At 38.7% G+C, this 6,011-nt stretch overlaps 1 pseudogene; it reads left to right on the forward strand.

The window, feature by feature from the left end:
• Positions 1 to 3,838: 3,838 nt before the first annotated feature.
• LOC125128710 (olfactory receptor 10X1-like) lies at positions 3,839 to 4,815 on the forward strand (annotated as a pseudogene).
• Positions 4,816 to 6,011: the final 1,196 nt, after the last annotated feature.

A 6,011-nucleotide genomic window follows, 5' to 3' on the forward strand; every position in this document is an offset into this window, starting at 1 on the left:
TATGTGAAGTTAGAAACCCAATTTCATAGGTTGAAGAATCATAAATAACCTCTGTATATTGTCATCCCTTTAAATTTCTCAAGGTTTGTCTTGTGGTGCAGGATATGGTTTGTCTTGGTATTAGGTATATGATGGGTGGGTTACCCCCTAGGTTCTGCTCACAGTGCTACTGCTGGCTGGCAAAAATGAGAGGCTGGTATGAGGTGGAGACGGAGTCAGAATGCCAAGTCCACCGACACTTCAGCTGTGGGCAACTTGGATCCTCACTACCACTAGCTATGGGTCTCCCTATTCAGTCCCTGCTGGTTTCTTGGTCTTTTGGCCAAAGAGAGCAGACTTACTTCTGCTTTTCAATTTACTTTTATTTTCTTTTGTTGTTTTTGCTCATGCTCGTTGACAGTTTCAGGATGAAGTTTGCTGGGCTCTCTAAATCCCAGTCTGGGTATTCAAGAGCTAAAATAAAATACTTGGGGACTCACTGTGTTAACAGTCTACAAGTCCTAAGGTCCCCATCCAGTCCATCTTATCCTTTTCACTATTCAGCATCTTTCTATGATTGTTGGGTTAGCTATTTCTATGTTATTTAGTTTTATTGAAAGTGAAGAAGAGAGAGATTTGAATATATAAAATTTTGTCTAGAAATTGAATAGATTAAACTTTTGAAAAATTGGCAAACTGTTTACCCAAATGTGAATACACTTTATAATTTTATATCCTTACAACTGTGTAGAGGTTGTGGTTTTTTCCAAATCTTCCCCCACACTAATAAAACCATTTTTTTATACATTCTATTAGCTGTGTTACTAAAATCACACTGTGTTTTCTATTTGAATTTCCTATTGACCGATAACTTTTAGCAAGGTTTTAGGTGCTTATTACCCACCCGTATACATTACTTAAGCATTTTTAAAATGTTATTCTCATTCTATTTATCTGTGACACTTCTGAATATTTTAATTTAATCAAACTATGTAGTCATCACATCAGTTGAAGTGCTGTACTACGGACAAGATGTTTTTTGCTCCAGGAACTGGAATACCAACCTTTCTTATTTTACGTGTTTCCCACATCTCTGCCTCCATAGCACTTTCTCTGATCACTCTATTCCTGTTCTTCTATCTTATTTATTCAATATTTGGGTCCTCAGCACATTGCAGTATAATTCACTCGTCATAAGCACCATCTTCTCTTCTCCACCAAAATATAAATCCCTGCCTGTAAGAAGATACTGTTCCTCATACTTGTATGATTTTGCCCATAGTACAGTCTTTAAAACACTGTAAGCCCTTTTTAAATGCCCAGTGTTGACTGAAAAATATGCACAACCTAATAGCTGATGGCCTTTCTAAGGACAATAGCCTAGGATACAGCTTTTCAGATAGTTCTGAGATACTGATCTGAGGAGGTAGGGGAGAAGCAGCTATATATAGAAGTTTTTGCTGGAAAAGAAACATACATTTGAACATCAAAAGATTATTCCTAAGCATACACCAAAAAAAAAAAACCCTCAGACATCTCAAATCAATGATTTTAGTACATTTCTATGTATGAGAAGAGTCTGGAATCACTGAAATTATTCCTTTGGTATTCATCTTAACTATTTAGGGGCCAGTATCATGTTTTTCCTTGTTTGCCTCAAGGGGCATCCCTGTCAGGGTGGCGTTTGTGGCTGATGGCTTGATGGTTTGAAGGTTAGATACATTGCTTATTTAATGGAACAGCAGGAAAAATTCTTTGTTTATGAAATGGGAAGGCACTAATAGTTTTTGTCCACACCCGGAAAGGACTCTGACTTGAGGGAAAGAATGTGTTTAGGTGAAGGGAAGAGCAAATGGAGTGAGAATTAAGGATACAGTTTACAATCCTTCTACCAAAAGAAAAATAATGAGGTAGCAGGAAGCCTTGGTTATGGGCAGAGTATGACCTCTGCAAGTTTGAAATCCCTAGAAATTCCCAGAAGAGTTTTGTACAAGTCACAAGTTACACAATGCCCCACAACTAATGAGACCAAATTACAAAGTTGAGTGAGAAAGTTCTCTTCCTACCTTTGATGAAGTAGAGAGAAATCCCTAAGGGTCTCTTAACCAGAACCAAACCTCTAGAGCTGAGGAACCTCAACCCCTGATGATAATCAGACAATATCTCTAAAGCGGTAGAAGGAAAGGCTCTAAACCATTGTAATTTAGGGACTGTTGGGGAACTGATCACAGTGCATTGGGCTAGCCTCACCTCTCACGTTAAAACAAAAACAAAAACAAAAAAACACTCTAGAGCCATAGGAAGCTGAAGTGCAGAAAAGCACGAGCTCTTTCAACACTTCTCAGCTGAGGAAACTGACCCAGAAGGTTACAGGGACTTTCCCAAGGTCACTGAACTAGCAGTGACCAGTGATTTTCATGCTAAGTTGGTCTTTGACACTTTTGAGTGAACAAAGCATGCTTACAACAATGTGAAGACTGACTTGGAAGAATATAATTCTACCACTGAATTGGCTTTGGTGCTTTGATAAGATACACAAGGTAGGAAAATATTCTTGACGGTTTGACTTTCTTTTCTTCGTGATTAATTGTCACTAAATTTTCTTTGAATTATCCACTTATCTTTGACATTAGAGTGTGTTTCTTTTATCAGTGGATCTATATGCTAAATTAAAATTGAGACAAGGTGATTTACCAACAGTTTCAGAGGGCTGAGGGTAGGGAAGGGTATGGTACCCTCATTCCCTCCACAGACACACATATTCAGAATATGCCACAAGTAGAGGATTCTGACATTCATATTCTACTGCTGATGATTCACTGAGTAAGTATTTGGCACACCAGTTAGTAAGAACTAGAAAAGGAAAGATCTACTCTGGAGTTTGTATTACTTATTCTTTGATTTTCAAAATGCTTCTAAGTTTATCTATGGCTGTGAAAACAAATTTTCTAGTCCATCATGGGCCAGGGAGTGGGGGGCGGCCCCTAATACAACAGATAGAACCTATTGTGTGAAATCAGGCTGTTCTGAAAATAGAATGGTTCGAAAGAGCTTGGGTTTTGCACCAAGGAGCTACTAAAACAACTTCTTATTTTGTCAATATATTATCTTTGTCTTTTGGGGGAACTTAGTAAATCTTTTAGTTATGCAATCCATATAATTGTCTTTCTTATAGAGTTACTGTGAAGAGTCATGAGAATTAAAATTTAGTGTGTGAATATTCTATTGGAGAAAGGGAATTTTTCACACTATCTTAGGGACAAATAGAGGGCAGTGTTCTTTTCTTTAATATTCAGATCCTAGACAATTTCTCCAAGAGAAAATGACATTGGGCTTCTCATAATTGTCAGCCATTGTCGAAATATGGTCTGCAAATTCTTAAGAAGTCAACCATTAATTTTCACTCTTTAGATATTTACAGACAATATTATATGGAGCAGTTGCTCTGTCATATACAAACTGTAGGTATTAACTACTTTGTAGTTTTTCCAAGGTTCAGAATCTGATCCAAATCTGAATTACATAATTCACCTAAATTCTTTCATCTGAACATGAATTAGAGTATTTTCTGTCTTTTTTTGTATTACCAGCTAAACAAACTCTTTTATTTATTTAATTTAGTTTTCCACTGTACAGCATGGGAACCAAGTTACACATACATGTTTACATAAATTTTCCTCCCATTGTCATGTTGTGAAGTAAGTGTCTCGACATAGTTCTCAGTACTGCACAGCAGGATCTCATTGTAAATCCATTCCAAGAGCAACAGTTTGCATTATTACCTACATACACATAGTGTTTTGGCCAAACTAAATAAAAAAATCTGTTGACAATTATAAGTTTGATCAAATTGCAAATAATGGAGAATTTAATATTTATGTGTTGCTTCTTCTCCGATTTCAGGCATTCAAAGAATGAAGATCAATCACAACAATTCTGAAAGAATCATCCTTGTTGGCTTCTCTGTTTACCCACATGCACAGACATTCCTCTTTGTGGTTTTCTTCTGCCTCTACCTTCTCACCCTCACAGGGAACCTGGCCATCATGTATCTAACGTGGGTAGACAGGTGTCTCCACACTCCTATGTACCTCTTCCTTAGTGCACTCTCTTTCTCTGAGACCTGCTACACATTGACCATTATCCCCAAGATGCTCGCAAGATCTCCTGGCCAAGAACAGGGGGCATTTCAGTCATAGGATGTGGCATGCAGATGTATTTCTTCTTGGGATTTGGGTGGCACTCACAGTATCATTCTCACTTTGATGGGTTTTGATCGCTTCCCTTGCCATCTGCAACCCTCTCAGATATCCACTGCTTATGACCAACGTGGTATGTGGGCAACTTGTGGCCTCTGCTGGGTTGCTGGCTTCATTATCTCTATTACTGAGACTGCACTGATATTCAGGGGCTCTTTCTGTGGCCCCAACCTTGTCAAACACTTCTTCTGTCACATGCGGGCAGTGGTGAGGCTGTCCTGTCTAGACAGTGAACTCACTGAGCTCATTGTAACAGCAATCTCAGTGGTCAGGCTTGACGGGCACCTTCCTGCTCATCATCCTCACTTATGTTTTCATTCTCTCCGCTGTCCTCAGGATCCCTTCAGCTGAGGGCAAGCAGAAGGCGTTTTCTACCTGTGCTTCCCACCTCACGGTGGTCATCATCCACTTTGGGTTTGCATCTATTGTCTATCTGAAGCCAGGAGCATCAGGGGGAGATGACGCAGTCATAGCAGTCCCTTACACTGTCGTTACTCCTTTCCTCAGCCCTCTCATTTTCAGCCTCAGGAATAAGGACATGAAGAGTGCTTTCAGAAAGGTGCTTGCAAAGACATAGTTCCTTGAATAAATAAACTTTGGCTTATTGCTCCATGATTGAATGTCCTCTGAAGCCATTGAGGCATTTGCTCTGTTATAGCTGGAAAACGGTGTACCATTTGCCTTTTTCCAGAGTTTGGCATATGATGATCAAGTCACTTATTCTGGGACCTAAACCATGACAGTCATTTACTTAGCTTGTTAAGGAATTTATCCATGTCTTCGAATTCTACCCCCACATCTCCTACTATCAAACTCTATCTACTAGTACTTGCCAGTTCTCCCGATACTTCTACCTTTATCTCCGTCTCTCCAGATATTAGGCTTCCACAAATCAGCCTCTGGGTTTCCTGCATCTTTGTTGAAGTAGGATAAATATTGTGGAAGAAAAAAACAACTGTGACTACTATACTAAGAAATGTTTTAAAATATCTAAAGATGTGAAGGTTTATTTATCTAGGCAAAGATGTGAGACACTTGTTTGTGTCTCCCAAGAGATGAAACCATTTTTAACAGGAGCTTCATGATGCAGTAATCATCATCTCTCTCTTTGTGACATTTGGGTTGATATGAGTTTTTAAATCCCCTGTCATACTGATTATTAAAGATTTTAGTATCATTTTTCATGGTGGTGTTCTTCAATGACTGCCAGATGCTAGCTTCTGAATAAACATGATATTTGTGGGACATTGATTCAAATAGGTCAACAGGACAGTAAAGCCTACAATTTCCATGACAGAGGGAATCCATGATGATAGCTGGGAAATAACCTATTTTGTATAAGAGAAGGTATTAAACCACACATTTTTAAAAAGTCATGGCATTAGGGTTTCCCTTGTCACACGTGGGTGAAAGATCTGGCATTGTTCCTGGCAGTGGCTCAGGTCATAGCTATGGCTTGGGTTTGATCTCTGGCCCGGGAACTCCCCACATGCCAAAAAAAAAGTCATGGTATTGATGGGTGTAATAAATAAAGTTGTTTTGGAATAATTTTAGCAGACATACAATATGTAATAAAGGAAACTAGGTAACACTATATCAAATCTTCCTATTACCCAAAAGAAAAAAAAAAGAAATACTGTGGAGCCTATAGCTTATATATCACAGATAATAGCAAGTGATCTTACTGCAAATTCCAACACACAAGCCTAGGAACTTTTTTGAATCATTTTTCAGTCCTGCTGCTAAGGTGCAAATCCATGCCGCCTCATGTAG

The sequence above is a fragment of the Phacochoerus africanus genome, chromosome 6, assembly GCF_016906955.1.
Source record: "Phacochoerus africanus isolate WHEZ1 chromosome 6, ROS_Pafr_v1, whole genome shotgun sequence".
Classification (NCBI taxonomy): domain Eukaryota; kingdom Metazoa; phylum Chordata; class Mammalia; order Artiodactyla; family Suidae; genus Phacochoerus; species Phacochoerus africanus.